Source organism: Pseudorca crassidens, chromosome 2 (genome assembly GCF_039906515.1).
Source record: "Pseudorca crassidens isolate mPseCra1 chromosome 2, mPseCra1.hap1, whole genome shotgun sequence".
Taxonomy (NCBI): domain Eukaryota; kingdom Metazoa; phylum Chordata; class Mammalia; order Artiodactyla; family Delphinidae; genus Pseudorca; species Pseudorca crassidens.
In genome coordinates, this window is record NC_090297.1 from 89,024,704 (window position 1) to 89,043,916 (window position 19,213).

A 19,213-nucleotide genomic window follows, 5' to 3' on the forward strand; every position below is an offset into this window, starting at 1 on the left:
TGCCCTGGGACCCACTGCCTCTGCCCACTAGACTTCGATTCCATTTCTTCTCTTAACTCTTCTCCAGCATTCGTCCATCTCTTCCCCCAACTTGCAAACATACTTTCGTAGCTATCAAATGAAAAAGCAAGCACAAATTAAAAAGATGCAAAATCCTCTTTGAACTCTTGTCTCCTTCCAGCTACCATCCCCGCCTATGCTTATGTTCCCTTTTACAGTAAAACTGAAAAAAGTTTTGTTAATAGGCTGACTCTCCTGCCCGAACTTCATTTTATCCTTCAACACACTCTAATCTGGCCTCTGTCTCTACTAGCCACTAGAAGAGCTTTGGTCAAAGTTAACAATGACCTCCAGGCTGACAAGGCAATGGGCATGCTCTGTCTTATACTTGTCAGCCTCTCAGCATCATTCCATATGGTGAACCATTCCATCCTTCTTTCTTGATTTTAGTGACACTTTCTGTTTTATTTTTCTCTTTCTTTTTGTCTTATTTATTTATTTAAATTGAAGTATGGTTGATATTCAATATTATGTTAGTTTCAGGTGTACTAAATGGTGATTTGCATACATTAGGAAATGCTCACCACAATAAGTCTAGTATCCGCTTGTACCCACACAGAGTTATTACAATATTACTGACCATATTCCTTATGCTGTATAGCACATCCCCGTGGCTTACTTACTTTATAATTGGAGGTTTGTACCTCTTAATCCCCTTCACCTATTTTGCACCCTCTACCCTGTCCCCTGGGTTTTCTTTTACCATACTGACTGTCTTTTCTCCATCTCTGTCACCAGCTCTCTAGCTAGTTTTTAATAGTTTGACTTAGGGCTAGGTTTTGAGACCTTTTTATTTTACTCTCTGCATTTTCTCCTCAGTGAGCCCATCCAATTATCATCTACATGCTGATTACGTCTATGATGGAAGCTGTGGTTCACCACCCAGATATTCTCTTCAGGAGTAAGGCACTCATTTCCCCAGCTGAACTGTTGGCAGTTCGCAGTTTATCCCCTCCTTGAGTATTGTCCTCGGCCCAAGATTAAACCCTTTCCCCTAGGACAGCGTGCATCCAATGCTGGTTGAAGCAAGGGTACAAAGGCCATCCGTTCGGGACAACTCTGAAGGGTCATGCCAGTTCCAGAGCTCCTTGTAGAATCGGCAGTGGTCTCTGTTACAACTCCATCACAGTTCAGCTTCTCCTCCTGCCCAGTCATGCTTCCCCTACTTCCATACAGATATGGTTTCCAAGAGCATCTCTGTGGTAGACACTGTGATGCACCACCCAAATGCCCATTCAGGAATGGAGGACTTAATTACTACGACTTCTGGGAATGCACTGGCAAACATATAAGTCCTCTTTGGGGCAGCTCACATCCAATGACTAATCAACATAGGGACAAAAAGGCTTGACGCTCTCACCCCAGCTTGGGATGGCACTGAAGGGTCATCCTAATTAAGAAGCCCCCTAGGGAAGGGGAAAGGGAATATCTCAACGTTGCAAGGAACACGGAGTCTGAGTTGATATCCAGAGATCCAGTGTCATCCTGGTCCTTCCCATTAGAGTAGAGATTTATAAGGGCAGGGAAAAAAAAAAAAAACCAAATTCTTGGCTAAGTTCCAGTGACAGGGGATACACTAGGTCCCCAGACCTACCTGGTGATCATTTCTCAAACTCCTAAGTGCATAACTAGAATTGACATATTTGTAGTTAGAGGAACCCCCGTACTGGATCATTGGCCTGCAGGGAAAGAAATATCAGAGTGAAGAAGACCAAGCAGAAATCTCTGAAACTGCCCTAGCCCTCCCCAGCCAAGATAGCAAACAACAGAAAATTGCATCCTGGGAGTAGGGGGATAGTAGAGAATCATGCTACCATTAAAGACCTAAAGGAGGGCTTCCCTGGTGGCGCAGTGGTTGAGAGTCCGCCTGCCAATGCAGGGGACACGGGTTCGTGCCCCGGTCCGGGAGGATCCCACATGCCGTGGAGCGGCTAAGCCCGTGAGCCATGGCCGCTGAGCCTGCGTGTCCGGAGCCTGTGCTCCGCAACGAGAGAGGCCACAACAGTGAGAGCCCTGCGTACCGCAAAAAAAAAGACCTAAAGGATGCAGGGGTGATAGTCACTACTCACTATCATATCTTCATTTAAGTCACCTGCAAAAACTGTATGGTTTTGGAGGGTGACTTGTAGAAAACTACAAGCTCAAACAAGTGATATCCCTGATTGCAGCTACTGGGCTGGATGAGGTTTTATTGCTAGATAAATATGACAAAATAGGTTAATAAGACCTTAGGTACATGGTCTATGGTAATTAATTTAGGAAATGTGCTTTTTAAAATTCCAATTAGAAAGAGGATCAGAAACAGTTTTTACACATGTGACATAAATAATATTCGGTTGCAGCTTTAACTCAGGACTATGTTGACTCTCTTCCTTCTGAAGTTATATAGTCTGAAGATATTTGCATCATCTTGAAATCCCACTGAAAATGATATGGATTCATTCTGTCAATAATGTCATGCTGATTGAAGACTATGCTAGAAGACTTCATAAGATACATGCAAGATAAATATGTACTATGATGATTCAGGGACCTGACACTTTGGTGACATTTTTATGGATCCGGTGATCAGGAGAGGGCTGGGCTATCCCCTCCAAAGTAAAAGACACATCTTGCACCTACTACCACAGAGGAGGAAGCACAGTACCTTCTTTGGGTTCTGGGGACACAGTAGGCATGTTTGGGTTCTGGGAACAGTACATCATACACCTAGGAATATCCTTAGCTTTGTGTGGGGCCCAGAGCAGGAAAGAGCTCTGCAGTGGGTCAAAGCTATGGTGCAAGAAGGCCTGTCATTTGGACTAAATGGCTGACACCTAACTACATTGGAAATGTCAGTTGTGGGGCTCACCAAATCATAAATTGGGGCCAACCCAGCAGCAGTCTGTCAAAATGGTTCATCTGCAATCATACCAGAGTATGACCAGAGGGCATGAGTACACTGCATGTCACTCTCTAGAGCTGCACCTGTGCTCTTCCTTCAGCTCACACCTATGGCCATATTAGGGATCTCTGATCAGCTGAGGGAGGATGAAAAAGCCTGAGCTTGGTTTGTCAACAATTGGTCTTGGTACATGTGTGCAAGCTAAAAATAAACAACAGTTGCATTATTGCTACAATCAGGGTTGCCCTTGAAAGATAGTGGGGAGGGAAAATTTTCCCAATGGAAAGAGCTGTTAGAGATACACCAAGTAATCCACATTGTATGAAAGAAAAAGTGGCACAGATAGCTTCAAGGATGAGCTCTGTCATATATTTAAAGTAGAAATAACACAAATCTAACACAAACTTCTTTAAAATATAGTTTGATTAATAGATACAGTGAGGACTTCCCTGGTGGTGCAGTGGTTAAGAATCTGCCTGCCAATGCAGGGGACACAGTTTCGAGCCCTGGTCCGGGAAGATCCCACATGCCTTGGAGCAACTAAGCCTGTGCGCCTCAACTGCTGAGCCTGCACTCTAGAGCCCACGAGCCACAACTACTGAGCCCATGTGCCACAACTACTGAAGCCCGCACGCTTACAGCCTGTGCTTCTCAACAAGAGAAGCCACCACAATAAGAAGCGCGCGCACCGCAATGAAGACTAGCCCCCTCTCACAGCAACTAGAGAAAGCCCGCACGCAGCAACGAAGACCCAATGCAGCCAAAAATAAAATAAATTAAAAGAATAAAATAAAATAAAACATATATTTGAGTTAAAAAAATAGATACAACGAAATTCCTGTCAAAATTTAAATAGATGTTTTTTGTAAATTTAAAAATTCATATGGAAATGCACATTGAATAACCAAAAGAAACTTGACAAAGAGAGAACAAATACATTATCTGATGTCAAAACTTATTATACAACTACAATAATAAACACACTGTGATATTGAAACCAGGCGGGGCCTTGTGGGGCTCCCAGGCACATGGAGGTCATTTTTTGCTGCACTCAGCCCCCCTCCCCATTCCTTGTAGGCAAGACTCCAGCCTCCATGACCTTCCCTGAATTCCAAAGGGAAGATTGTTTATCAGGGGAGGAGCAGTCAAGAAACCACCTGAAATTTACAAGCAGCTCATGCAGCTCAATAACAAAAATACAAACAACCCAATCCAAAAAAGGGTAGAAGACCTAAATAGACATTTCTCCAAAGAAGATATACAGACTGCCAACAAACACATGAAAGAATGCTCAATATAATTAAACATTAGAGAAATGCAAATCAAAACTACAATGAGATAGCATCTCACACCAGTCAGAATGGCCATCATCAAAAAATCTAGAAACAATAAATGCTGGAGAGGGTGTGGAGAAAAGGGAACACTCTTGCATTGTTGGTGGTGAATTGGTACAGCCCCTATGGAGAACAGTATGGAGGTTCCTTAAAAAACTACAAATAGAACTACCATATAACCCAGCAATCCCACTACTGGGCATATACCTGAGAAAACCAAAATTCAAAAAGAGTCATGTACCAAATGTTCATTGCAGCTCTATTTACAATAGCCCGGAGATGGAAACAACCTAAGTGCCCATCATCGGATGAATGGATAAAGAAGATGTGGCACATATATACAATGGAATATTACTTAACCATAAAAAGAAACGAAACTGAGCTATTTGTAATGAGATGGATGGACCTAGAGTCTGTCATACAGAGTAAAGTAAGTCAGAAAGAGAAAGACAAATACCGCATGCTAAAACATATATATGACATTTAAGAAAAAAAATGTCATGAAGAACCTAGGGGTAAGACAGGAATAAAGACACAGACCTACTAGAGAATGGACTTGAGGATATGGGGAGGGGGAAGGGTAAGCTGTGACAAAGCGAGAGAGTGGCATGGACATATATACACTACCAAAGGTAAAATAGATAGTGGGAAGCAGCCACATAGCACAGGGAGATCAGATCGGTGCTTTGTGACCACGTAGAGGGGTGGGATAGGGAGGGTGGGAGGAAGGGAGATGCAAGAGGGAAGAGATATGGGAACATATGTATATGTATAACTGATTCACTTTGTTATAAATCAGAAACTAGCACACCATTGTAAAGCAATTATATTCCAATAAAGATGTAAAAATCTAAAGATTTTAAAACAAAACAACAACAACAAAAAAAGCATACAGTATCAATAAATACAGTACAGTACTCTAAATGTAAAAAAAAAAAGAAACCACCTGAGGCAAGATTAAAGGGACCAGAGAAGCTCAACAAGATTAGGATACTGACCATGTGAGATGAGATTAAAGGAGTGCAGACCCTGCACACACTTTAATCTTGTCAGAGACCCCACCCTTGAACCACTGCTATAAAACCCTTCATCACCATCCTCTGGGGTTGAGACAATTAGTTTTCCAAAGCAGGAGCCTGCTGTGTCCCCCTTTGCCTGGCAAAGCAATAAAGCTATTTTTTCTACTTTACCCAAAACTCTGTCTCTGAGATTCTATTCTGTACCAGTGCAGAGCCTTTGACATCAGTATCAACATAAGTATAGAAAAACAGATCAGTAGAGTAGAAAAGAGTTCAGAAATACTCCTACACATATATGTTTACTAGAATTTCAAAAAAAAAAAGCACCAAGGCAATTTTAATGGGAAAGGGAAAGTCTTTTCAACAACCATGAGGGAAAAACTAAACATGTGGGGTTGGAAGGGGATGAACTTGTTCTCTATCTCACACCACACAGAAACATTAATTCAGGGTGAATCAAAGACCTAAAATGTAAAGCTAATCAAATCAAAGACCTAAATGTAAAACTAAAAGTATAATGCTTCCAGAAGTACATAATAAGCATAGTAAGCTTTGTGACTTTGGGGCAGGCAAATATTTGGGCAAAAAGCACTAAACATAAAAGGGAAAACCTCTGTTCATTAAAAGACATAAGGAGCTCAGCTTCACTAGTCACCAGGTAGATGCAAACTAAAACCACAAAGAAATATCATTTCACATCCAACAGAGTAGCTAAAAAATAATGACAATACCAAATGTTGAAGATGACACGGAGCAACTGGAACTCTCATACATTTGCAGTAAGGGTGCAAAATGTTACAATCATTTTGGAAAACTCTTTGCCAGTTTCTCATAAAATTAAACATACATCTACCCTATGACTTAACAAAGTTAATCCTAGATATTTATCCAGAAGAAATAAAAACTTATATCCACGAAAAGATTGTATAAGAAGGTTTATAGCAATCTTATATATAATATCTAACAAAGGAGAATCCACACAAATGTTCAGCAACAAGGGAATGGATAAACAAATTCTGACTCATGGAACAGATGCTGATGCATGAAACACTAATCAGCAATGAAAAGGAAGAAACCACTGTCTCAACACTGAAACAACACGATGAATTAAATGAATAAATTAAATGAATTAAAATAGGATTATGTTGAGTGACAGAAACCAGATATAAAGAGTAAATACTCTATGATTCTATTTGTATGAATCTCTAAAACAGGCTTAAGTAGTAAATTTGTAATAGAAACTGGATAAATATTTGCCTCTAAAGGAAGTGAGATGGGGTTGGAATCGACGTAAAGGACCAAGAGGGAACTTTCTGGGATTATGAAAATGTTTTGCACGGTGTTAACATGGGAATATACAATTGTCAAAACTCATCTAACTGAACATAAAAGACCTGTATATTTTATTGTATTAAATTTATATATATATATGTATGTATGTATATATATATATATATATATAAGTATTAGCTACTGATACATGCAACAACATGAAAGAATCTCAAAAACATGTTCAGCAAAAGAAGCCAGACATCAAAAAGTACATTTTGCATGAATTTACTCATATGAAGTTTTACCATGTGCAAAACTAATTTATGATGATAGAAATCAAAATCAAAACAGTAGTTGCTTATGGAGGGTGAGGCTTGGCTGGAAGAGATTTTCAGGGGTGATGGAAAATTTCTATGTCTTGATTGTGGTGTTGGTGACGTGGTATAAACATTTATCAGAAATCATCAAATTGTATACTTATGATGCATGCATTTTTTTTAAGATTTTTTTTTTTTTTGATGTGGACCATTTTTAAAGTCTTTACTGAATTTGTTACAGTATTGCTTCTGTTTTATGTTTTGGTTTTTTGGCCACGAGGCATGTGAGATCTTAGCTCCCTGACCAGGGATTGAACCCATACCCCCTGCATTGGAAGGTGAAGTCTTAGCCACTGGACTGCCAAGGAAGTCCCACATGCATTTTAATATATGTAAATTTTCACTAAATATAAGAATTTTATTTGCATCCATCCAAACTGACAAAAATGATCTGTTTTTGGCAAGGATGTAGGTAAATGAGCAATCACATACTTTCCTACAGGAGATGGAAGAGGTATTAGGCTTTTGAACAAGCAATCTGTCACCTGTATCTATTAGAAAATAACACTATGTCCTCTAGTCTCGTGAAACCACTCCTAGGAATCTATCTCACAGAGATGAAAGCTTCAGAATGTAAGGACATTTGAATAGTAATGCTTACTGAGGCAGTGTTAATAATAGCAAAGAGGCTGCAAACAAATGAATGTTCATCATTTAGGGAATAGCTGAATGAATTATGGTGCGTCTGCCTCCATGGACCGTGATATAGTCATTAAAATGGTGAATTAGACTTGTATCATTTATCTTGAAGGGATTTCTACAAGTTAGTGTTGGTTGAGAAAAACATGCATATAATGTGATTTAATTTTCACAAGACAAAGAGAAAAGCATGCCATATTGATGTATATGTCCAGAAATCTAATGTGTACCTCTTTAGGCCGGTATGGTAGGAAGCTCAACTGCTCACATGAGTTACCTTAGGCAGGACAAGTTGCTAATATGAGTGGAGGAGGAGAAAGAAGAAAGAGTCAAGAAGAAAGCAAAAGGACTTCATTAAAAGAAAAGCATGCTTTTGCTATTGCATCTCTGCCTTTATTTGAAGATATATTTGTATTGATATATGAGTAATGACATCCATTAATCTTTGTTTATTCATTTACTTAACATATATTACTATATACCAAGCACTATATTAAGTGCTTTCAAATAATAACTAATTTAATCCTAAGAATAACACTCTGAGGCAGGTATTGTTAGTTTCTGCATTTTAAAGATAAAGAAGCTGAGGCGCAGAGAGGTTGCCCACATAGCTAGTAAGGTCAGGTCAGGATTTGAACACAGGCCTCCCGGTTTCAGAGTCTATGCTTCTAACTACCACACTGTGCTTCCTCTCTTTTTAATAAAAAGCAAATCAACTATCACTCTACTGCTTGACAATCTCCAATAGCTTGCCATGGCATTTAGGAGACAATTCTAATTCTTTTTTTGTTTGTTTGTTTGTTGTTTTGCGGTATGCGGGCCTCTCACTGTCGTGGCCTCTCCCGTTGCAGATTACAGGCTCCGGATGTGCGGGCTCAGCGGCTATGGCTCACAGGCCCAGCCGCTCCGCTGCATGTGGGATCTTCCCGGACCAGGGCACGAACCCGTGTCCCCTGCATCAGCAGGCGGACTCTCAACCACTGCGCCACCAGGGAAGCCCTCTAATTCTTTTGATGGCCTTTAAGAACCTTTGTGATCTGGTCACTGCCAAATTGTCCATAGACACCCAGCACACTAACCCCCGTCTCTTCTTTGATAGGCTGTTCCAGCCATGCTCTTCCCTCACGTCTTCCTCAGGTCACCTCTGGCTGGCTCTGACACACCCTTCAGATCTCACTGTATTGTCCCTTCCTTGAGGGGCCTTCTCTGACCACCTATCTATGAGGTCTCCTCTATACTTCTCTCCCATAAAATTCCATTCATCTTTCTTATTGCCTCTTTCTAATAACAGGTTATTTTTGTTGATTATTTGCTTACAGTTGATCCGCCTCCTCTGTGGAGTGTAAGCTCCACGGGGGCCTCCATTGTATCTCCACATAGCGCAGTGCTTGGTTAACAGTGGGTCCTCAGATGCATTTGTTAAATGAATAAATAAATGAATGAAAGGCATTCATTTATTTATGCTGAAAGATAAGCATGAGCTTGATTCTAGAATCACATAGACCAGGGTTTGACTTAAACCTCTGATTTTAGGAGACTTGTGAAACTTCATCTGTGTAAAGGAGATGGTAATAGTATCTACCTCAGAGAGTTGTGAGGATTAAAAGAGATAACCTATCTACCAGGCACATTGTAAACCCTCAAGGCATCAGAGCTGTCATTGTTACCATGATCATTGTCATCACTCTCAGGCAGCATCACAGGTCATTCTCCAGCCTGTGGGTTAACAGCCCTTGGGTCACATTCTATCCCTGTTTTAACAGCTCAGGTTGGCAGTGAGGGAAAGCCTGGGGGGGAGACCTTCCAGCTGAGCCTGCGGGTGGGCCAGGCACACAGAGTCAGGCCCACAATCGTGCTCAAAGCCAGCAGCACTTCCCCTAGAGCCTCTTCCCCTTTATCCCTTGCTTGTCTCAGCCTTTCTCCCAGTCTCTTCCCTTCCCTTGTGTGGCTCTTCATATTGGCCGAATTTAGCCAGTCCTTTGTTTAGTTCCCTTTCTGCCACTGGAAAGCATCTTTGGGAGTTTAAGGGATTCTGTCTCCTCAGTGAAGAGGATATACTTAGCAGAGACAGGTATTTGATGTTGTGTTGAGATAGGTTAACCAGACTTCTAAGGAAACTCATAGTGGCTTAATCATTACCCTCTTGTTTTCTCTTCTTGGGTCACAGGAAACCCTGACTACTCCACCCTTCCCAGCGGTTATCGGCAGCAAACACAGATGTGGATTAATATGTAGGGTAAGTACAGAAGACAGATGGAAAAGAAGATGCAAGTAGGGGTTAAAATTTCTTCATCAGTGGAAAAGCATTGGAAATGGAAAATAAGAGAGGAAGAGCAGGAAGCCTTGGTTGCTTTATGTTTATTCAAAGTGAGAGGGCAGAAGCTATTGCTTCTCTAGGGATCAGATGGAGAAAACTTCCTGGAAAATTACTGAATTATCTAGGCTCATGTCTGCCAACTCCTAAATGACTTCCTGCTTCCAGCCCTCCTGAACTAACTTGTAGTTAACTGAGCATTTTTTCTTGAGTGTGTAATACTGTTCTCTCTTCCTGGAATGGCTTTATTCCCTGTTTCCCTAATGGCCTCAAGTACTCCTACCCTTTGTAACTGTTCCATCACTAACTTCAGTCCCGAGTACGGTGCCTGACACACTTACTATAGACATCTCGTAAATGCTTGTTGAATGAATGATGGATAATCAGAAGCTTCTTGATGCATACAGAGATTGTAAACAGGTGAAAAATGTAAATGTTGGCTGCATACAAAGGCTGTCCTACAATGGGGCTGAGTCTTGAGACTTAATTATCCTGAAAGGTGATATAAGCTAAGAAAGGAAATATGTCAAAGTAAAGGTTAGACACGGTCTTGGAGCATAGCTGCACCCTGGGTGACAGAAGGGAACTTGAGCTGGCAGAAGCTTGGGCGGGGAGTGGGGGGGTGGTGGTGGCAGTGACTGGAGGTTGTGCCCTGCCCAAAAGTCTGGCAGAGGGTAAGAAGGTGGGGCTGACATTCAGCCCCCTCTCAACTAGCCAAGAGGTCAAGCTGTGTACCGTGGAGAGGGGCTGTGACAGCTCTGAGGATGGGACACCTTGTTCTAAATGACCTCTTGGAGGAGTGAGTTTTTGTGATTTGCACAAAGTCCCAAGCTAGCATTGGCCCTGGAAGGGCCACATTTTGATACTTTTAATGCTGATGTTGTAAAGAAACCCTTGCTCTTTTCTACATAAGTGTCACCACTAGAAACAGTACTGAACCACAGACTCTCCTGGGGTAACAACATTTTTTTTTCTCTCTCTCTTTCTCTGTTATTGATGTACAGAAGCCTACTTGGTGAGTAAAGGAAAAGGGAAAGATTTTCCATAATGAGCTATGTAGCTACGCTCCACAAATCCCTTCTCTCTCATCCTTCCATGATGGTTAAGTGTTAAAAGCATCACCTGAAGAAGTTCTTGGGCTCTCACTGGAGATATTTAAAAGGAGCACAGATTGTCATCTTTTCTGAGATGGTTTCTGTGAGCCTAGGCTTGACTTTAAAGGGATATACTGACCACTTCATATCTCTTACAACCCTGTATTATTATCTGATTCTATGATTTCAAATTTACATGTACTGAATATTCATATATGCAATCAGCTTTGATTATTCTGGGACAGAGTATGCATATTGACAGGGTTAGTGGCCCATTCACAATCACTTTTTTTTTTTTTTTGCGTGCGCGGGCCTCTCACTGTTGTGGCCTCTCCCGTTGCAGAGCACAGGCTCTGGACGCGCAGGCTCAGCGGTCATGGCTCATGGGCCCAGCAGCTCCGCGGCATGTGGGATCTTCCCGGACCGGGGCACGAACCCGTGTCCCCTGCATCGGCAGGCGGACTCTCAACCACTGTGCCACCAGGGAAGCCCCACAATCACTTTTGATTTCAAGTTCTTATTAAGATAATCACAGACTCTGCTTAATTAATCCCTTCTTTGAAATTATTACTATTGGTGTTTATTCCTACATGGGAGTGAATGCAAGGATGCTTTTCTCATGCAAAGCAGTGTTCCCCCCTACCCTTTCCTCTGAGTGTCATTTCAGGAAAAAGGAAGGCAAATAAGACCTTTATATATTAGTCTGAAGGGGATGCTGTTTATGAGAGACAAATGATGCAGTGGAAAGAAAACAGTCTAAGTAGGTGTCATTCATTTACCAAATATTTATTGAGTGCAACTATTATAGTACTGGGTTAGGTGCCCTGGGTTCAAATCCTAGCTCAGTCACTTACTAACTATGTGACCTAGGGTGACTAAGTATCCAGTTTGCTCAGGACTGTCCAGGTTTTAATGCTGGAAGTTCTGCACATCAGGAAACCTCTTAATCCTGGGCATTCTGGGACAGTTGGTCATCCTGACTAAGTCACTTGCACTTATCTGTAAAATAGGGAAGTTGATTCTTTTCTATATCATGACTTTGATGTGAGGGTCAAATGAGATAATGTGAAAGATCTTTGTGAGTTGTTAATTGCCATATAAACATAAGGTACTCTTTTACCTCAGGAAACAAGAAAAATCTCAAATAAACAACCTAACCCTACACCTAAAGCAACTAAGGAAAGAAGAACAAACAAAACCCAAAGTTAGTAGAAGGTAAGAAATCATAAAGCAGAAATAAATGAAATAGAGACGAACAATAGAAAAGTTCAATGAAACTGAAAGCTGGTTCTTTGAAAAGATAAACAAAATTTATAAACCTTTAGCCAGACTCGTCAAGAAAAAAGGGGAGAGGGCTCAAATCAATAAAATTAGAAATGAAAGAGGAGAAGTGACAATGGACACCAGAGAAATACAAAGGATCATATGAGATTACTATAAACATACTTTTTTCATCCCAGGTACATGTAGTGATGGGCTTGGATCTAGAATTGGATTGTCACACTGGAGGTGAGGCAGGTACTGAGGGGTGGGTGGAACCCCAGACTCATCAGGTACTGGGATAAGTTTCCATCTGACCACAAAGTTTGGTGCCCAAGGGGGATGACAATACGACATTAAAGTCCCACAGGCAAATGATAAAGAGGTCCAAACCAAGTGGCAATGGGCTCTGGTGGTTTTCCAGTGCATCTGTCTGCAAGTAGGTATCAGGGCAACGGCCATGGGGCAGGGCGTTTGGGAATCTCTGTGGGCGGGGATTGGCCAGAGTTGTCCAGGTGGCCTAGTGGAGGGACCTGGGGTATTGGGTGGGTACCTACAACATGAATGGGAACAAACAGGCACCAAAGCAGAGCCCTGTTATCAGACCAAGACCCAAGGTTGGGGATGGACACAGGATAGCCAGGGTGACTCATAGGCTGGGGCCGCGGAATGTGGGACTGAGGCTGGAGTAGGAAGGAATATGGGGTAGAAAAATGGACTTTACAACTCTGCTGGGGACAGAGCTCTTCAGGATTTTACTACCTTTTTACAGAGTTTGATATTCCAGACTAGCCAACCTACATACTTCGAACTCTGTCTTTATTCACACTATTCTTTTTTTTTTTTACAGCCTTCTCATCACCTTTGAGCATATTTTTTATGATCTTCAACACATTTTCAACAAGTGCTTATCCTGCGCCAGATCTTGGGAATGGTTAACAAACGCCTGCTGTGTCATGTATGCTGTGTCACAGCACAAATGTATGCTGTGTCATGGGAATCGTGTCCCTCTGAGGCCGGTATTATTCCCTCCGTTTTACTGACAGGGAAATGAGGTTCAGATAGGTTAGCTAAATAGCATAAGTTTACACTGTACATCAGGATGTTGGCATTTGAACTCAGTTCTGCTTTACTCAAAGCCATGGTCAATTCCACTCTGGGATCTGGCGTCTCAGTTTGAGCCCTCAGAGACTCAATTCATGTACCATTCTTTCAGCACGTCATCCCTTCCACATCTTGGGTTACTGGTTCTTCTTAGAATCATACCTTGTCTCCCTCCCTTTCCTAACCTACCATGACTACAAGCTTCTCACTGACCCAAATCACCATCGGGGGCTTCCCTGGTGGCGCAGTGGTTGAGAGTCCGCCTGCCGATGCAGGGGACACGGGTTCGTGCCCCGGTCCGGGAAGATCCCACATGCCGCGGAGCAGCTGGGCCCGTGAGCCATGGCCGCTGAGCCTGCGCGTCCGGAGCCTGTGCTCCACAACGGGAGAGGCCGCAACAGCGAGAGACCCGCGTACCGCAAAAAAAAAAAAAAAAAAAAAAAAAAAATCACCATCGGTTCAGAAAGTACTTTGATTCAGTGCCGCTTACATCCCTGGTCTGCGAACTGCTTGTGACGGGTCCACAAAGATAAGGCACTTGGGCCAGAATGTAAATCAACGATGTCACTAGGCACACTTTTTAGTTCAACTGACACTTTCAAAAATGTTTCCTAAAGCAAGACTTTCTTGAAGTAAGAACTGCCTTGGGTTTACTTTCTGGCACTAGTTCCTTATCTCATAGCGGATCAGTAAAAACGGTGGGAAGATAGACGTTGATCCAGAAGTTGGCCCTGGTCCAAGGACAACAGTTTGAGTAACGCTGCTTAGGTTAACATCACGTCTCCTTTTCCCTCGCCGCTGTCAACTTTGGATTATTGCAACAGCGCCAGGTGGTCTCCTGTTGTTTCCAAATCTGTTTGTGACACTTGCCTACTTAAAACCCTTCAGTGGTTCCCACCGTCTCCTGATAAAGTCCGAACTTCACTCCAAAGGTTCTTTGTGACCTGCCTCGGAGTGCCCTCACCAGGTTTCTCTCTCTCTCTCCCTTGCTCCCTGGACTCTTGCTTTACTGGATGGTCTGTAGTTCCCCAAGATGGGCCGTGTGCTTACCTCACAATTTTGTCAATGTTGCTCTGTCTGCCCCTGTTGCCCTCCCTTCCCTTCTTTCCCCTGTCACCCAGGCACATGTGTGACAATAGCCACAAGGAACTTCAAAGAGAATGTGGGAGTAGGGGTGGTATTGGAGAGATTTTGTTTCAACTTTAAGATTTGAATAGGTGGAGAGGGACAGGGAAGGCAGGCAATGCTGGACATATGCAGGCTGGATTAAGGAGACATTCTAGAATGCTGTCGTCAAACAGAAGGTGATAATTGCCTGAGAGCTGGGCAAGGAAATTTAGGAAATGGAGCAGAGATAGGGCCTCCGGAAAAACTAGATCCTCACTGTGGATACCTCACAGGAAGAGGGATTAGATTTTGTAAAAAGGTAATGCTACGTGGTGAACAAAGACAGTTCCTACAGAGAAACTCCCCTGGGGTGCTGTGAAAGTGGCCAAACGGCTCAGAAGGAGGACTCCTCATCTTTGGCTGTCAAAGTACTCATAACTCTGAAAGGCCTTAAAGCAAGGAATGGCTACTGGCAGCCAGAGGAATGGTGATGTGCTTGGCCAGCTGGTAGAGGAAGCAGTTAAACTGTACACAGTCCCTCCTCCCACACACCCGGAAGGTGGCAGCTGTGGATGGAGGATTCAGGGGCTGAAGAGACCTGGCTTCTCTCCCTCACCCAGGGCACACAGGGCAGGCAGGGCAGGCAAGGGCCACAGTTTCTCCCTGGCCTCTCGTAGCCTCTGATAAGCAAAACCTTCATTGGGAGGAGATCATTCCCCCTTTTCACTGACTCTGAGTGAAATGTGTGTCCTGTTCCCACTTCCAGGAGGCTAAGATTTATGAAAATCTGCAAATTGTTTCCTTTAAGAAAACGTTATATAAAAGGATTAGCTTCGTAGCAGGTGTTTTAGTCTGATGCTGGTTCTAGAAAGACATGAATAGGAGTTTGCCCATTTTATGTTATCCAAACGCTCCTTAAAGATTAACCGTATGCTAACACATATATATGGAATTTAAGAAAAAAAAATGTCATGAAGAACCTAGGGGTAAGACAGGAATAAAGACACAGACCTACTAGAGAATGGACTTGAGGATATGGGGAGGGGGAAGGGTAAGCTGTGACAAAGCGAGAGAGAGGCATGGACATATATACACTACCAAACGTAAGGTAGATAGCTAGTGGGAAGCAGCCGCATAGCATAGGGAGATCAGCTCGGTGCTTTGTGACCACTTAGAGGGGTGGGATAGGGAGGTTGGGAGGGAGGGAGACGCAAGAGGGAAGAGATATGGGAACATATGTATATGTATAACTGATTCACTTTGTTATGCAGCAGAAACTAACACACCATTGTAAAGCAATTATACTCCAATAAAGATGTAAAAATAAAAAATCTTAAGCCCACACCATTAGGTTAAAAAAGAAAAAAGATTAACTCATTCATCCTCACTGCCTGCTTGTGAAGATTGTTATCCTTTTCCCTCAGCCCCGGAATCGAGACAAAGTGTGGTGTCCAGGGTCCTTGCATGAGGCTACACAGCTGGTGGATGCAGAAATGAGGGTTCTGCTGGCCGGCTGGCAGGCAGGCTTCCTCTCTCAGGGAGGGAGATGCCTTGGGCCTCTGTCAAGGTAGCTGCCGCAGACTGAAGAGAGCTACTAGAAGCCCCGAGCTTCGGGAAGACAAAAAATCCAGCAAAACACACCAACTGTGGGTGCCATTCAGTGAGAATGTGTGATAACGCAGACAGCAGCTGGGTTGAAGCTTGCCTTCCAGAGCTCTGTGACAACCAGGAAACGGCAGTTCAATTAACAGTGCTAATAACATCATAAGGGAATGCTTAAGCAACTTGTAAGTGAAACGCATAAATGGTTACAAAGAGTTGCAATGGTTTTTACACTGTTGCTTTATACCTGTACAGTGCTTTCCAATTCTGAAAGCACTCTCACATGTACAATGATTTTTTCATGATAGTTCTTTGAAGTAAGTAGGTAGATATTATGGGCTGAATTGCATTCCTTCACAAAATTTGTATGCTGCAACTCTAACTCCAGTACCTCAGAATGCGACAATATTTGGAGATAAGGCCTTTTCAAAAGGTGGTTAAGTTAAGATGAGGCCGTTAGAGTGGGTCCTAAACCAGGGTGGGTTCTAATCCAATCTGACTAGTGTTTATCTATTTATTTATCTATCTATTTATTTATTTATTTAGGTTGCGCTGGGTCTTCGTCGTGGTGCAGCTTCTCTTGTTGCGGTGGTGCCTGGACTCTAGAGAGTGCGCAGGCTCAGTTGCGGCACGTGGGCTCTTAGCTCCCTGACCAGGGATCAAACTCGGGCACCCTGCACCGGGCTTCTTAACTGCTGGACCAGCAAGGAAGTCCATGACTAGTGTTCTTATAAGAGGAAATTTGGGCTCAGGAAGAGACACCAGGGGTTTGCACACAGAGGGAGGACCATGTGAGGATACAGGGAGAAGGTGATCATCTGCAAGCCAAGGAGAGAAGAACCCAAATCAGCTGTCTCAGAAGAACCCAAATCAGCTGTCACCTTGATCTTGGACTTCCAGCCTCCAGAACTGCGAGAAAATAAACTTCTATTGTTTAAGCCACTCAGTGTGTGGTATTTTGTCATAGAATCCTAGCAAATTAATATGCTATACTCTTTTGAAACACCTTTAAACATATTAGAAGTACCTATTCTGAACCAGAAAATGCCTACATTAATCAGAAAACTTTCATATTGTCTTACTAATGACATTAGAAATGGCTCATGGGCTTCCCTGGTGGTGCAGTGGTTGAGAGTCCGCCTGCCGATGCAGGGGACATGGGTTCGTGCCCCGGTCCGGGAAGATCCCACGTGCCGTGGAGCGGCTGGGCCCGTGAGCCATGGCCGCTGAGCCTGCGCGTCCCGAGCCTGTGCTCCGCAACGGGAGAGGCCACAACAGTGAGAGGCCCGCGTACCGCAAAAATAAATAAATAAATAAATAAAAAGAATTGGCTCACACTTACTGAGCCTTCGCTGTGTGCCAGGCACTGTTGTAAATGTCTTACTTCATTTCATCTTCATAAAACCCCTCCAAAGAAATAAGCGGCAGGGGCCGGAGGGAGGAGCAGTTCTTCCTTACAGTAGAATTTCAGTTAATACATGTGGAAGGAATGAGAGATACAGAAGATCTTTGTTGGGCAAACACCGCAGTAATAATCATTGCAGGTAAGAACTATTGACAGTCACTACAATCAGTGGGTGAAAGTATGATGAGAAATGGGATATTTGTAGGGTCTCAAAGTATCTCCTCATAAATATTTTTTAATTACAAAGAGGAAAATAGTAACTTTACAGTGGAGACATCCCCCATACACCCCTTTATTCAAGTGATCGAGGTTAACCTTCTCAGTAATAAGACAAAGCAACATCATGTATTCCCACATATGATGCGCTGAGAAGAGCACAACATCACATCCTTGCCCAAAGTGCATCACGGCAATTTACTCATTAGAAAACATGAGACACATATTGTGAATAACTGGCCTGGGCTTTCCAGAAGCATCATAGATTGGAGGAGAGGAAGAAGACCTGATACCCAAATGCAATATGGGAACCTAGATTGGATCCTGGGCCAGAAAAGGGAAATCAGTGGGAAAACTCGTGAAATTTCAAACAAAGTTGTAGATGTAGTTAATGGTATTATACCAATGTCAGTTTCCGGGTTTTGATCATTGAGCTACATTTATGTAAGATGTTAATAGTAGGGGAAGCTGAGTGAAGACTGTATAATAGAATCTCTCTACAATTTTTGCAATGTTTCTAAAGTCATTTCAAAGTAAAATATTAATAAAAACAAATCCTCTGAAGTAGGTGCTATCATCATCTTATTATTAGCAGGTGAAGTAACTCCCTCAGGGTTACCCAGCTTGTCAAAGGTGAGGCAATGATGTGTACCCAGGCTGTCCAAGTCCAGATCTTATACTGAACCCTGTGATACATCCCCTTAATACCTGGGGAGATAATGAAGTTGTAGCTTAGTTTTAATTTTTCATATACTTGTGAAACAGGAGGGAAGGAGGCAGGGCACAACCTTTGAAAGAATGACATGGCCCGAGGACATGACATAAACTGATTAGAACCAAATGGGTCCAAGATGGTGGACAAGTCAACTTTTTCCACTAGACCTTGAGCCTCAGTATACGCTCACATCAGCAAGCTAAATGACACACCCATAGGCACTATGACAGTTCCAAGACCGTAAGGATCAAAAAGTGGGCGGTGGCCCAATTCCTGGAAATCCCCACCCCTTCCTAAAATAGCTGGAATACTCCTCCCACTCATTAGTCTATGAAATTACCCACTCCTATAAAAAATGACAGCCCCATACCCTGGTGCCTTTCTCACCTTCTGAGATGGCCCACACTCTGTCTGTGGAGTGTGCTTCTAAGTAAATCCACTTCTTACCTATCACTTTGTCTCACTGAATTCTTTCTGCAATGTGACATCAAGAACCTGAGCTTCATTAAGCCCTGAAAACAAGCGTGTGATCTCAGTTGAAAGACTGTGGGTTTAGGCCGGGTTCGAGTGCCAGCTGTGTGAGTTCAAGTCCCAATATGAGGTGCACGGTTTCACTTGCATCAATAAATTATTTCTTTCATGATATTCTAAAAAAGACTTTTTTATAAACCACCGTGTCTCCTATTAGTCCCCACTAAGGAGGTGTTCACATAGCTTTTCAGTTAGAAGAAATCAAAAGCAGGGTAGGGCACTGTACAGGATACCATTACACACACACACACACACACACACACGCACACACACATGAAGT

The 19,213-nt window shown here is 42.8% G+C and overlaps 1 long non-coding RNA gene across 1 annotated transcript; it reads left to right on the top strand.

The window, feature by feature from the left end:
- Positions 1-9,758: 9,758 nt before the first annotated feature.
- On the top strand, positions 9,759-15,597 carry LOC137211033 (uncharacterized). The gene is made up of 3 exons (XR_010936869.1): positions 9,759-9,821; positions 12,119-12,208; positions 13,104-15,597. It is a non-coding gene; the product is annotated as an uncharacterized lncRNA (long non-coding RNA).
- The last annotated feature ends 3,616 nt before the right edge of the window (positions 15,598-19,213 follow it).